The sequence below is a fragment of the Dermacentor andersoni genome, chromosome 11 (genome assembly GCF_023375885.2).
Source record: "Dermacentor andersoni chromosome 11, qqDerAnde1_hic_scaffold, whole genome shotgun sequence".
NCBI lineage: Eukaryota > Metazoa > Arthropoda > Arachnida > Ixodida > Ixodidae > Dermacentor > Dermacentor andersoni.
Window position 1 is genome coordinate 71,281,248 of NC_092824.1, and position 15,313 is coordinate 71,296,560.

The 15,313-nt window shown below is 46.9% G+C and overlaps 1 long non-coding RNA gene across 1 annotated transcript; it reads right to left on the reverse strand.

Moving 5' to 3' along the window:
* Nucleotides 1-100: 100 nt before the first annotated feature.
* Nucleotides 101-15,007, reverse strand: LOC129381651 (uncharacterized). Its single transcript, XR_011890977.1, has 4 exons — nt 14,842-15,007; nt 13,062-13,138; nt 9,154-9,277; nt 101-1,726 (listed from the first exon to the last, which is right to left on the reverse strand). It is a non-coding gene; the product is annotated as an uncharacterized lncRNA (long non-coding RNA).
* Between the last annotated feature and the right edge of the window lie 306 nt (nt 15,008-15,313).

Consider the following 15,313-nt stretch of genomic DNA (forward strand, 5'->3'; position numbering starts at 1 on the left):
CGTAATGCGCTGAGCGGTAACCTAGCATTTGCTACCCGGTGAAACGTGTTCACAGGAAAAATATATACACGTAAGCGTGTAAACATATATGAAAACTTCCTTGTGTCAATCCTTTATTGTAATTTTTGCACAGAAAAGTTTGTCACATTAGGCTAAAAAGATTTCACACTGCAGCTAGATTGCAGTCCGACTGAAAACAGACGGCTTCGAAGAGGATAAAAAACTATCCATCAAACTACAGGAGTTCCGTCACAATAAAACAAATAAAAATATTCGTTTTCGGAGACCACATTATATAGTGAAGTTCCAAATGGATCTGAGTCAAATTCAGTCTCCCTACCGTGATCAGATCATTTGATGATATAGTACAAACCTCTGCGGTATGAATACACGCGCCAAAGAACGGTGAATGCATTGAACGAAATTTCAAGCAAGTAATTTTGAAACGCGCACAATGTATTCATGCATTGTCGTAAAAGCACCCGCAAGTGCTGTGTCTCGAAGGCAACTTGGCCTTTGGACTTCATAATAGCACAAATTACTTTTTAATTGACTAGAATACAGTACGTCCTGTCTCAAATCTTTCCTTATGAGATATTTTCCATTCTGTTTAAGATTCAAAATCACTAAGATTATGGTTAATTAAAGCTTGCTTGGCTGTACACTGTCAAAAGACATGCACAAGAAGTTAATCTAACCAAATAGGGGTCAAGGTTCCTTTTTGAACATTTCAGCACTCTAATTACACAAAACACAATCTTGCAGCCCATTAGGATTTGCTTTGAACTCAGCTTGATAAAGGAACGTTCACCAACAACATAGTTCATGGAACACTGAGCGCTGGCCAGGACCTACATTATTTTTCGACACTCAAGCACCCCAAATACTTCTTTCGACGAGTTCCGGTCGCGCAATTTCGAAAAACCAGTAGGCATCGTTCACATCTTGCATTCCCTCTGGCACACATGCCTATCGCGTGTTTCTTTGTCTGTAAAACGACATCCGCACTGCGTACACTCATAGGGTGCTTTACCCACCTGCTTCGTTCAGTGTTGACGATGGAGATTTGAATTGGTCTGAAAGGACCGATCATAGTTTTAGCAAACTTTAGTGCTGTTTCCGCATTGCGAGTATACATGTGTCTTGAGAATATATTTGTTCTTGAATGACTGAGCACTTTTCGCATGCATGACGTTTCTACTCTGCGTGAGCGTGCTCATGTTTACGGAGATTTGCCGCCCGCGTGTATGATTTACCGCAAGTTTTGCAATTGTAGGGTTTCTCACCTGTGTGCGTCCGCTTATGGTTATCTAGATGACTCCACACCCGGAAAGATTTATTACAAATTTGGCATTTGTAGGGTCTCTCATCTGTATGAGTGCGCATATGGTCAGCCAGATGACTAGACTGCCGGAATGATTTAGCACATATTTGGCATTTGTAGGGTCGCTCGTCTGTGTGCGTGCGGTAATGTTCAGCTAGGTAATCTGCCCGGCGGAACTGTTTACCACAGGTTTCGCATTTGTGTTTTTTGTCAGTACGGTTGCGGCAATGATCTGCAAACTTAGACTTCTTCACAGACGATTGACCACATGCTTTGCAAATGTGGGCTGCCTCATCCGTGGGTTCCTTGGCGTGCCCGTGTAAGGCATCCGGTCTACTGCAAACATTACCACAGTTACCGCACAACTCTCGCTGTTCCCTTCTTCCGGTTCCAGGAGCATTCCTGCAAGGACACGGACAAAGGAGCTCAAAACGGCCGAATGTTGTTACGAAAGAAGAAAAACACATCTTGACAATTGTGAGGTTGACAAACAATCGTGCGTTAATGGTAAGGCGACTTTCTGAACCTTAGCGCGTTACTAGCTGCATTTAATCTTCGCGCTCGATTGGGGATCTAGTTTGGCGTAAATCGAACACTGCTGCCTGTGATGGTCTGTGTGGCTATACTTGAAAATAAGAAAGACCTGTACCTGTCTCGCATAGGCTACACATAATGGAATTAGTAAAGCGCGTTTTGGTATTTCTTGCTACTCGAACGGAAAATAAATGCGTGGTAGTGCTGTTTAGATAAGGAACTTAGCCGATCTAAACATGATGTTTTTGTCACACGGCAGCAGAGGGGCTTTTTTGCGGGTACAAGCCATTGCAACTAGCCACATGAGGCTCTCGCTTTACTAAATGTAAATGGCGCAAAGGCGAACTATTCACTTTATTTCTGACAAGTGTAGGTGGAATAACTTCGTCGGACATCTTACGTATTAACTCAAGCCCTACATATCGAATACAATGAAAAACTTCCGGGTTCTAGTTTTCCTGCAGTGTTTGTATGAAGTCATTTTATTTGACTCGCATTCGAACTGCACAGCGTTCCTGCCGAAGGCATCGTGGGGAAAACATAGACATAATCATTTCCCCCCATACGTAGCAAGCACAGATACTTCAAATACTTCAGTGTTTTCATGTACAATGGATGAAATATGCTACCGAAGAAGTTCGTATTTTTTTCTCCGTAAGTTAGTGAACGCTGCAAGCGTTGAGTTAAGGCATTGCTGGTGCGACATTTCTTCAACCGTATAGCGAAGAAAAATACAACGGGCAGATGAGCCGAGACTGCGTATATGGTGTATGTCTTTTGTACAGCCAGTTGGTCGTTTGAAATGTCTGCGCTAAGAATTAGATGAGCATTGGTCGCTATTCTTGCGGTGATGTGCTTTTTACTTGTACACTTTTATTTATTCTTGTAGCAGTTGCATGCATGACTCCTGCAATGTTATGGTTTGGTTCGAGACGTGTGGTGTTACCTTGTACGTCGTTTGTAATGATGCCAGCCTGCAAGACTGCAATTATTTATCGAAGAAATTATAACTATCAAACAATCAAATTTCGTTTGATAGAGCCAGGCAAATCTCGGCCAATTATCCATCATAACTTTTATTCAGACTTGCAAGTGGGAAAAATTATGAAATGAAGTTTAAAAAGAATAGAAGCTTAGAATTTACAAAGTTAACTACACGATGAAATATATGTTGCAGTCCCACTAGCTGCATCTCATGGAGAGTCCTAAGCTGACAACTTTCATTATATTCATTGGCAATTTACTTGAAATCGATACAATATCTCCTAGCACTGGCGAATGATCTCCCCAAAAAACTGAAAACATTAGAGCGCTGTGCAATACATGAATTTTGAGTGCTTTAAATGTGTTACTTGGCACAATGGATTGAATGATGGCGGTTTTTTCGCTGCTGAGATATAAAGATGTAATTTTGTTACTTGAGTCTCTTCTCAACGTTTTCTTCAGTATACGAGAAATCTAAAAGGGAACTGCTTCTGTTACGATATTATCACATCTCTTTATATGCCACAAGCTTCAATACTCGTATAGGGTGTTGTCAAGCACATTCATTTCTCTTTTCCAGTGTGCTTAAGTATTAGGCCCTGAGCTAAAGGTTTTTCTTTACGCCGACACCACATTGTCTTAACTACCACTGATATTTGTCATTTAATTCATCGGAACGTTTATCCATCACGCAAGTGCGTCAGCGCAAGCATAATCCTTGCAGGAATTTTATAGGAAAACAGGAGTGTAATGTTTCATTTTATGAGCCTGGGCTCCATTGGGCGTCTCTGCTTCACAATCTTTACATATGCCATAATGTGGAGTGAGTAAGCAGGCTACAAACCTGCAAGTGCACCGCACATTGCAGCGCGTTAACAGGATGGAAAATCGGGCGAGTTTGTGTAGCTTCATGGTTGCGGCATGGGGCGTGCACAGTGCTGTGTTGTGTAGAATCCTTCTTACGCTGTTCATACCCGGTCGCGTTGTTTGAACCATGAAGTTTGGCAAGGCAGGCTGCGCTGGCCATTCTCTCAAAACTGTCGATGCCGTACCTGTTTCAGCACCAGAGCTATCACTCCGAAGCAGAAATTTCCGAGTAGAGACATCATTGTTATAGCGGGTAACTATCCCTCGCCTCATTGAGTTGCTATTGCTACGGCACAATATGCGCGATCACGAAAGGCCAGCAGTGTGAAGACGACGACGACGATTAGAAGCTAGCGCGGGCTGTTGCCTCTTGGCCAAGCGCAGCGTATTTTCCTTGTAAATATATTTGTACATAGCTTTTCGTCTGCGTCTTCCTACGTAACATATCTGGTGGAGGTGGACGTTCCCTGTACCTCGTCACGGAGCTTCGCAGTGGACGGTACGTTGAGCCTTCCTTCATGGCTCCCGGCGACGACAACCCGACTCCGCCGGCTCCGACACCTGCTGCCACTTCGACGACCTACATCACTCTCCCCGCTCCCCGTGATCCTGGCGTATTCTCGGGCCAAGATGGGGAAGACGCCGATGACTGGATCAGCCTGTATGAACACGTCAGCCGCAATAACCGGTGGGACCCTACTATTATGCTCGCCAACGTAGTCTTTTACCTCGGTGGCACACCTCGAGTTTGGTATCGCACGCACGAAGATGAGCTCACCAGTTGGGATTCACTTAAGACACAGCTTCGAGACTTGTTCGGCAACCCCTACGGTCAACAACTTGCCGCGCAGAAGGCGCTTTCCGGCCGTGTGCAGACGTCAACAGAGCCCTATGTCACGTACATTCAGGACGTCTTGGCTCTGTGCCGCAAAGTTGACACCCACATGACTGAGTCAGACAAGGTTTCCCACATCCTCAAAGGCATTGCCGATGACGCCTTCAACTTGCTCGTTTGCAACAACGTAGCGACGGTGGATGCTGTTATAAGAGAGTGCCGCCGCCTGGAACTCGCCAAAAGCCGACGTATTGACCAGCAGTTTGCCCGTCTGCCCAACACCCCAGCGACATCTTCCTGTGCCGACGCTCCTCGTCCCAACAACACTGCCGATGTTACCAGGATCGTCCGGCGTGAGATCGAGGCCGCCTATCCGGCTGCCTTCGACTCCAGTCCCACCAACACATCTGCAGTCACGGTCTCACTGATCCAGGCAGTTGTCCGCCAGGAGTTTGAAAACATGGGTCTTCACACCATCTGCTCGGCCCATCGCCCTAATACCCGCCCGGCTTCTTCGATTTCGCCCCGTCCCGCATCTTCTTGCCCACCACGTTTCCGCAACCCATCTGAATGGCGCACTGCTGACGACAAGCCTATTTGTTTCCACTGCCATCGAATCGGGCACATTTCTCGGCACTGTCGTAGTCGCTGGAGTTCCCCGAGCCGGCCTACTTATACTGCCTACTCTCGCCCCTCAGGTGGCCCTTCTCGTCCCTATGCCGCACGCTCCGATAATGCCGCCACTGATTCTCCTGCAACGAACCGCCCCTATTCTCGTTCGCCTTCGCCCCAACGACGACAATCTCGCTCTCCCCAGCCCCGTCGCGCCTATTCGCCGACTCCCTTCGGACGCCGCTCCCAGCCGGAAAACTAGACGATGCAGCGCCTCGAGGTGACGCTGCATTGCTCCCTACGCCGCCAAATCCTCTACTGACTTTGCCCACTCATCTGAACCTTCTTGACGTGCAAGTCGACGGTGTTTCTGTGTCTGCTCTCATAGACACTGGGGCGCATTTGTCCGTAATGAGCGCTGACCTTCGTAACCGGCTCAAGAAAATTATCACGCCCGCCACGACGCCTGTTGTCCGTGTCGCCGATGGCGGAACAGCCCCCGTAATTGGTATGTGTACCGCCCGCGTCTCCTTCGCCGATCGCTCAACAATCGTGCTATTCACAGTCATCGCCCACTGTCCCCACGACATCATCCTCGGCTTAGACTTCCTTTCCGCACATTCTGCTCTCATCGATTGTTCCGCCAGTACTCTCCGCCTTGACCTGCCTGTTCTGGATCCTGCTGAACCACACCCCAGTCGCCTCAGTTCCGCCGACTTCGTTCGCTTGCCACCTTCGGCACTGACCTACGTTGACCTAGTGTCATCCCCACCAGTCCCCGACGGTCACTACATCGCGGCTCCTATGCAAGACGTCCTCCTTACACATGGGATCACAGTACCCCATACAGTTTTATCTATTACGGCGAATTGCGTCTGCCTGCCAGTGGTCAACTTTGGCTTGACGACACAAGTGCTGCCACGTGGGATGTCTTTGGCCCAGCTTTGTTCATTCGAGGATCACTCAGTAGCATCCATTGCAGTAGACGACACTTCATCCGATACTCCTCTAGCATCGCAGTCGGCAAATTGTACCATCGCTGACTTACGGAAAATGATTGCCCCCGACTTGCCCTCCGAGCACGCTCGTGAACTCTACCGCGTTCTGTTTTCCTACCACGATATTTTTTACTTTAACGATCGTCCTTTAGCCCAAACTACAGCTGTCAAACATCGCATTAATACCGGCGATGCCCCTCCTATTCATCGCCGCCCGTATCGAGTGTCACCAGCTGAGCGTCAAGTTATTCACGCAGAAGTTCGCAAAATGCTTGCCAAGAACATTATTGAACCATCATATAGTCCATGGGCGTCACCTGTAGTACTGGTCAAAAAGAAGGATGGCTCATGGCGCTTTTGCGTGGATTATCGGCACCTTAACAGGGTTACCAAAAAGGACGTGCATCCCCTACCTCGGATTGATGACGCCCTTGACTGCCTCCACGGTGCTCGCTATTTCTCTTCTATTGACCTTCGCTCCGGCTACTGGCAGATTGCCGTGGACGATCTCGACCGCGAGAAGACTGCTTTTGTCACACCCGACGGTCTTTATCAATTCAAAGTGATGCCGTTCGGTCTATGTAACGCCCCTGCCACTTTTGAACGCATGATGGACTCCCTTCTTCACGGTTTCAAGTGGTCCACGTGCCTGTGCTACTTGGACGACGTTATCGTATTCTCCCCAACGTTCGCTACGCACCTCGAGCGCCTCTCAGCAGTCCTGGACGTTTTTCGGCGAGCCGGTCTGCAACTCAACGCATCGAAGTGCCAATTCGGCCGTCGCCAGATTACCGTCCTTGGACATCTCGTTGACGCGAACGGAGTGCAACCGGACCCAGGCAAGATCCATGCTGTTACGCACTTCCCTGTTCCGAAGTGTGTCAAGGATGTGCGCAGCTTCATCGGCCTTTGTTCGTACTTCCGCCGTTTCGTGAGAAATTTCGCCGCCATAGCACGACCACTAACCGACCTTTTGAAAAAAGACGCTCCTTTCCAGTGGGGCGATAACGAGGCCTCTGCATTCTCTCATCTAATCGACATTCTCACAACGCCTCCCGTTTTGGCCCATTTCGATTCTTCTGCGCCTACCGAAGTCCGTACTGATGCCAGCGGTCACGGAATTGGAGCAGTACTGGCACAACGCCAGCATGGCCACGACCGTGTTATCGCTTACGCCAGCAGGCTCCTCTCACCCGCGCAGCGCAACTATTCCATCACTGAGCGTGAGTGTCTGGCCCTAGTTTGGGCGGTTGCGAAATTCCGCCCATACTTATATGGCCGATCCTTTTCCGTTGTCACAGACCATCACGCGCTTTGCTGGTTATGCTCACTGAAAGATCCTACAGGAAGACTTGGTCGCTGGGCCTTACGCCTCCAAGAATATTCGTATACTGTCACCTATAAATCTGGCCGACTACACAAGGACGCTGACTGCCTGTCTCGCTACCCGGTCGAGGAGCCTGACGACGCCGACAGTAGTAGCCCCAACGGCATTTTCTCTGTCTCTGCCTTCGGTAACATCGCCGATGAGCAGTACCGAGACCTATCGCTGCGAGCACTTATCGAGCGTCTGCGCTCTAGACCTACCGACGCATCCGTTCGCCGATATGTCCTCCAGGGTGGCATTCTGTATCGAAGGAACTTCCTCCCTGACGGCTCTGACCTTCTTGTCGTGCCAAAACAGCTACGACAGACTGTGCTCTTTGAGATGCATGACGCACCCACTTCAGGACATCTTGGGGTAACCCGCACGTACGACCGCGTCCGCCGCCGCTTCTATTGGCCTGGTCTCGCTCGCTCCGTTCGACGCTATGTTGCTGCCTGTGATCCCTGCCAGCGTCGGAAGACACCTCAGGTGCTACCTGCCGGTCATCTCCAGCCGATCACCGTCCCTGTGGAACCGTTCTTTCGTGTTGGATTAGACCTGCTCGGTCCCTTTCCCACGTCATCTTCTGGGAACAAATGGGTAGCCGTCGCGACTGATTACGCCACCCGATACGCTATCACTCGGGCTCTCCCTACCAGCTGCGCCACTGACGTCGCGGACTTTCTCTTGCGTGACATTATCTTGCTTCATGGCGCCCCGCGACAGCTGCTTACTGACCGTGGTCGAAACTTCCTCTCGAAAGTTATCGCTGACATTGTGCGTTCCTGCTCCATTCAACACAAACTGACTACTTCATACCATCCTCAAACCAATGGCCTGACAGAGCGGTTAAACCGTACTCTTACCGATATGCTGGCCAAGTACGTTTCCAAGGACCACCACGACTGGGACATTGCCCTTCCTTACGTAACATTTGCGTACAATTTTTCCCGGCACGACACCGCCGGATTTTCTGCCTTTTATCTACTGTACGGTCGCGAACCTACCTTGCCCCTAGACACGGCACTTCCTCCTGCTGCGGTCTCAACAAGCGAGTATGCGCGCGACGCCATCGCCCTCGCTGACCATGCACGCCAGCTTGCCCGTGCTCGACTGACGGCCTCACAGACCACTCAGCAGTGTCAGTACAACGCCCGCCATCGTGACGTACAGTTTTCACCTGGTGCGCTCGTGCTCCTGTGGTCGCCCTCTCGTCACGTCGGACTTTCAGAGAAGCTCCTTTCGCGATACACAGGGCCCTACCGCGTGCTGCGCCAGGTGACGCCTGTGACTTACGAAATTGCTCCTGTGGCCTCAACCTCGTCCTCTCCTGTGGCATCTAGTGATGTCGTACACGTCAGTAGGCTCAAGGCCTACTACACTGCTTCCGAGTCCGATCTTTAGTCGCTCCGGGACGGCACTTTTGCAGCCGGGGGTAGTGCTACGGCACAATATGCGCGATCACGAAAGGCCAGCAGTGTGAAGACGACGACGACGATTAGAAGCTAGCGCGGGCTGTTGCCTCTTGGCCAAGCGCAGCGTATTTTCCTTGTAAATATATTTGTACATCGCTTTTCGTCTGCGTCTTCCTACGTAACACTATTTAATGTAACTTTTCTAAATGTGAACTTACGTGGCGCCGTCTTGAAAATTGGCTGATTCCTCCATGGCAGCGTGACTTGTGCTGGGCATTGCCTTATCGATGCTCCTGATGGAACCCAGGTTCTGGCAACTTGTGCTGCCATTGTCAGTGACACCTGTGTGGCATAAAACTATAGTGAAGGCGTTAATTCGGTGTAGTGCAAGGGCAAATCAGGGGCAATGGATATTTCATGCTTGTGGTGCAAGGCAAGAAGCTTTTAGTGGTGGGGAAAGTTTACTGCTGTGCTTCCGTACGCTGTGCTTATTCTTTCTGAGACTATGTCTTGCATGCATACAAGAACTTCGTTTCGATGGGGAAGACGAGCACAATCAAGATTGCGCAGTGTTGGATTCTTCGGAAGCTTATCACGTTTTATCTCAACCCGTGGGGAGAACATGACAGTGCTCGAAGTTAAAAACGACATGTCGCTCTCTTGTGCGTGAAACCCTTGACCCAATATATTCCTTTGTTATCTAGTAATATACACACTACATGCCTCACGAAGTTCTTGCTTATTGTTCATCGATTCCGAGCACCAGACATAGCCCGACGCAGACGACGACAATGAAAAACAGAGAGGACGCATTTCTACCGAGGGGCATAAAATTTTGGTTTGACGTATGAACTACAGTGTGATAGCATAGCGTAACTTAAGTAACTAATTTTTTATTGCCTGGCATTCTCAAGTGTATAAGTTGCGCCGTTGTCGCAACGTTCGTCAGGCCTGCGAAAGAGGTTGCGCAGATACTGGCACAACGAATAATGCTTAACGTATCTAAGGAAAGCTAATCACCTCACAAAAAAGAACGTTTAATTCGGAAGGTCGGTGTTTCAGCATGGCATAAATTTTCTCGCTAACAGAGCGTTACAATTTTGAAGTAGGGGCACACTCACTCGAAATCGTTGTGTACTGTGATTGTTGCTCATTCAATAGGAATAGTTTCAGAAGCGTATGGTTGGCATATTCGTAAAAATTTATGGAAACAGAGTGCAAACATCATCATCATGGGGCTGTACGCCCGCTGCAGGGCAAATGCCTCTCGCATACTCCTCCAACTACCCCGGTCACGTGCTAATTGTGGTGATGTTGTCCCTGCATACATTTTAATTTTATCCGCCCACCTAACTTTCTGCCGCCCCCTGCTACGCTTCCCTTCTCTTGGAATCCAGTCCGTAACCCTTAATGACCATCGGTTATCTTGCCTCACTAGATATCATACCCATGCCCCATTTCTTTTTCTTGATTTCAACTATGATGTCATTAACTCGCGTTTGTTCCCTCACCCAATCGGCTCTTTTCTTATCCCTTAACGTTACACTCACCATTCTTTCCATAGTTCATTGCGGCGGCCTCAGATTAAGTAGAACCTTTTTCGTAGGCTTCCAGGTTTCTGCCCCATAGGTGGGTACTGGTAAGACACAGCTGTTATACACCTTTCTTTTGAGGGATAATGGTAACCTGCTGTTCATGATCTGAGAATGTCTGCCGAAAGCACCCCAGCCCATTCTTATTCTTCTGATTATTTCGGTCTCATCATCCGGATCCGCCGTCACTACCTGCCCTAAGTAGATGTATTCCCTTACGACTTCCTGTGCCTCGCTGCCTATTGTAAATTGCTGTTCTCTTCCGAGACTGTTAAACATTACTTTAGTTTTCTGCAGATTAATGTTTAGACCCAACTTCTACTTTGCCTCTCCAGATAAGTGAGCATGAATTGCAATTGGTCCCCCGAATTACTAAGCGAGGCAAAGTCATCAGCGAATCGCAAGTTACTGGGGTATTCTCAATTAACTGTTGTCCCCAAATCTTCCCAATCCAGTTCTCTGAATACCTCCTGTGAACAACCTGTGAGTAGCATTGGAGCGATCGTATCTCCCTGCCTGACGCCCTCATTTATTGGGATTTTGTCGCTTTCTTTATGGAGGACTACGGCGGCTGTGGAACCGCTCTGGATATCTTTCAGTATTTTTACATACGGCTCGTCTACACCCTGATTCCGTAATGACTGCTGAAGTTTCGACTCAATGAAACGGTTACTCGTAATCGATGAAAGCTATACATAAAGGTTGCTTATATAACGCACATTTCTCTATCATTTGATTCATAGCGTGAATATGGCGTATTGTTGAGTAGCTTTTAATGAATCCTGCCTGGTCCTTTGGTTGACAGAAGTCTAAGTACCTTAGTAGATTACCTTAGTAGATACTTTGTACGCAACAGACAGTAAGCTGATCGGTCTATAATTTTTCAAGTCTTTGGCGTCCCCTTTCTTATGGATTAAGATTATGTTGGCGTTCTTCCAAGATTTCGGTACGCTCGACGTGGTGAGGCTTTGCTTATACAGGGTGGCCAGTTTTTCTTGAACAATCTGCCCACCATCCTTCTACAATTATGCTGTTACCTGATACTCCCGAGGTGCCTTCCCCCTTTGCATAGCTCCCAAGGCTTTTTTTACTTCTTCTGGCGTTACTTGTGGGATCTCAAATTTCTCTAGCCTGTTTTCTCTTCCATTAGTGTCGTGGATGCCACTGGTACTGTATAAATACCTATAGAACTCCTCAGGCACTTGCTGTATAATCCATATTAGTAATGATATTGCCAGCTTTGTCTCTTAACGCATACATCTGAGTCTTGCCTATTCCTAGTTTCTTCCTCGCTGCTTTGAGGCTTCCTATGTTCCTGAGGCCACGTTCAATTCCATTCATATTATACTTCCGGTGCTACAGCTGTCTTACGCTTGTGGATTAACTTCGAAAGTTCTTCCAGTTCTATTCTAGCTTTACTTTTAGAGGCTTTTATGCATTGGCGTTTCTTAACCAGATGTTTCGTCTCCTGCGATAGCTTACTGGTATCCTGTCTAACGAAATTACCACAGACTTCTATTGCAGACTCCTTAATGATGCCCATAAGATTGTCGTTCATTGCTTCAGCACTAAGGTCCTCTTCTTGAGTTGAAGCCAAATACCTGTTCTGTAGCTTTATACGGAATTGCTCTATTTTCGCTCTCACCGCTAACTAATTGATCGGCTTCTTATGCACCAGTTTCTTGCGTTCCCTCCTCAAGTCTAGGCTAACTGGAATTTTTACCATCCTATGGTCACTGCAGCGCAGCTTGGCGAGCACGCACACATCTTGTATAAATTGAAAGACTAACCGAGAATATTGTTTGTCCTTGCATTCTATATTCATTAACTCTTTGCGGTTCTTTCTGCTGCGGCTGTGACTTGGCTTGCTAGGTTTTAAAGAACAAGTGCTTCAATATAAACTGTTTTGGGGTGCCCCAAATTGTATGCTGTAACTTCGACATTGGGCCCCTGCGGGATATGTCTGCACCTCGTAACATGCTATAAGTTAACTATTCTCACACTGTGCCGAAAACGTAACAGCACCGTTAAGACGCTCTGGTATAGACATCTTAAGAACCGCACTAATTACACATCCCACGCGGAATTCATATCAACGGACGTGCTTTTTCAACCAGCTTGATCAGTTTAAGAGAAACAATATCACGATATCACACCCTCTGAGATTCAGCTGCGCAAATAAAATTGCCGACCGATGGTCGAGCGATGATTACATTTACGAGTGAATTAATCACTGCAAGGAATGTACAGTCACGGTTTCAGCCCTTATCATATAGGAGCGTGCTTTACCAGCCCACCGATACAAGAAAATATTCATTCAAAAACTTATATTGCATAGATTACGTATGAGTTTGCATATATTCAGATGAACACACATGTTTTAGTAAGGACAGTTATAAGCTGGCTGAGGCGGAAACTGTCTTGGCCGCACTGGTAAATGCATCTTAATACGCAATAAAGGTACTGCTACCACGTCAACCGTAGGGGCTATCTGCCATGTTTATGGAAAAGGCGAGTGCCAATCGCTTACGTACTGTCGACGCTGCAAGTCCCGTCGGTTATTGGCCTTGGATGTGTGTTTCCCTGGTCACGCAAGGCGTCGTCAGAAATTCTACGATCAATTAAAGAAGTATTGATCAGACAGTTACTAGATATGACAAAAAAGGGTTAAATAATGTTTTATTAAAGCAAAGTTCGGAAAAAGCAATGTCGTGTTTTCTAAATGCACTACTCGCAATGGTTCGTTCTCATTAAATACCGACTATGCATAGGACGAACGAATACATGGTGCAGACCACTCATCCACAATAGACGAAATGGTGCATTGACTTTCACGAATACTTTCAGTTTAACTGTTAAAGTACTTACAACGTGTCCTATTCTGTTTGTTACATAAAATTCTTCCTCCACATGCTACAGCGACAGAACGCCAACACTAATTTCGGAATAAAATCTTTTAAAACACGGAACATGCTTTCGCATGAAAAAAATGGCTTGAGATAACAATTGCACTGTGCAGATAGTTTCTGTAATTATAAGGCAAACCTGCGCTGATATGGGCCGAAATGTCATGCTCGGGGGAATACAAGCAGATTTCTTCCTCTTAGCCAAGTAATAATTTGAACACTTACGAACTAAATTACGAGTTCGAATGGAATAATATGAACTAGAATGCAGTTTCTAAATGTTTGTTTTCAAGCGATGCTGTGTTTGCTTCTATGTCACTCGCAGGATCCTGTATAAGAATTCTTCGAAGGATAAAGAAATAATGTGAGAACGCATGAAAAATATCCTAAGACTGATGCAATGCTTAGCAAGGAAATAGCTGAAATGCGACGTGCAACTGCATTCGTTCAAAAATCGTAAAGGGTACCGCAGAATACCATGACTTCGCACTTCTTTATCAATGTGGTACTAATTCATCCCAGTTTGCTATTTGAAAAAAAAAGCCGATTTACAACTGAGTGATGTAAAACAAAGTTGTCAAAAAGCATTAAAAAGAGAAACGAATGCCTTCTTTGGCCACACACGTTGAAGCGGGAAAATTGTGTTTGCTTGCGCAATTGTTGTCCACAAGCGACACATACAAACGGAAGAACAATAGTTTTAAACGAAGTTGTGGCTTTTAATGCACCGGGCTTACTTTTTATTAAAGTAAAGCTTTAAGCGGGCAGTGCCCACTGGGTCGCATTTTTTTGTTAATCGGCAAGTGGCAGTATTGTTGTGGACTTCGACGAGTTGTCTACAAAACACCTAGGGTTCGTCCCACCATTTGTACACCGCGGTTAAAACTAATACCGAGGTTTTTCGGGGAAGATTCATGACCTGATAAAACGCATAGCAAACTGAGGGACACTGCGCATAAGTTTTGACCGTCGGGGCTTCTGTAACGAGCACCCAAATGCGAGTAATCAAGAGCCTTTTTACAGTGAGCTTTCATCGAAATACGGTGGTGCAATCCGGAATTGTACCCGGTACTTCGAGCTATAGCACCCCATCTCTTGTGTGCTGTGCACGAAATATACATCAATGAAAAGTACATTCTTTTGTAAGTATACGTTCGTTTCATATTCTGAAAAATCTTATCTTCACCGCTAAACAGCTGACATTGCGCTGGAGGAGGCGATATTTTCCACCACCCTTGCGTCGACGCATCTTGATCTACGAATGCCTCCGATTTCAATGCTCAAGCTGACTGTAAAAAAGACCCGTTTTAGGTAGGACCAAATGTACAGATGTTACAGCCTATTATATGGGCCGTGTCTACGGGTAACAGTATTCCATGAAAAAAAATTGACAAGCCGTAAAGCTCACGTGTTGTAGGCGCCCAAAGTAGTTGAAGGATCCTCGGTACCGTCACGGCTTGTACTTGGTGTTGCTTTGTCCTTCACGCTTGAATCAAGAGGCGTGTATTCGTTGCTGCTTTCATCTGCCATGCCTGATGATTGGGTGTCGTGTAACTGGCATGTATTGTCGACTGCGCGTTGTTGAATTAGCGCGCATGCGCGCTGAATGCCGAGAAAGAACGGAAGCTAATAAAACTTTTGTCACTTCGTGGTTTCGTATAAAATGATACCGCATATCCGGAAAAAACTAGACGTTTGAGTCCGCCACTAGCTTGACACAAATTTACAAATTTTTTAACGCCAGCAGAGGCGCCCCGATTACCCGATCTATCTATCCGCCAAATCATCTAACTAAACTAAACTTCACTTACTACGAAAAAAAAATACAGTTATTCGATGATATCGCTACTTTCATACTCCTCTCAAAGTGCACATCTTGC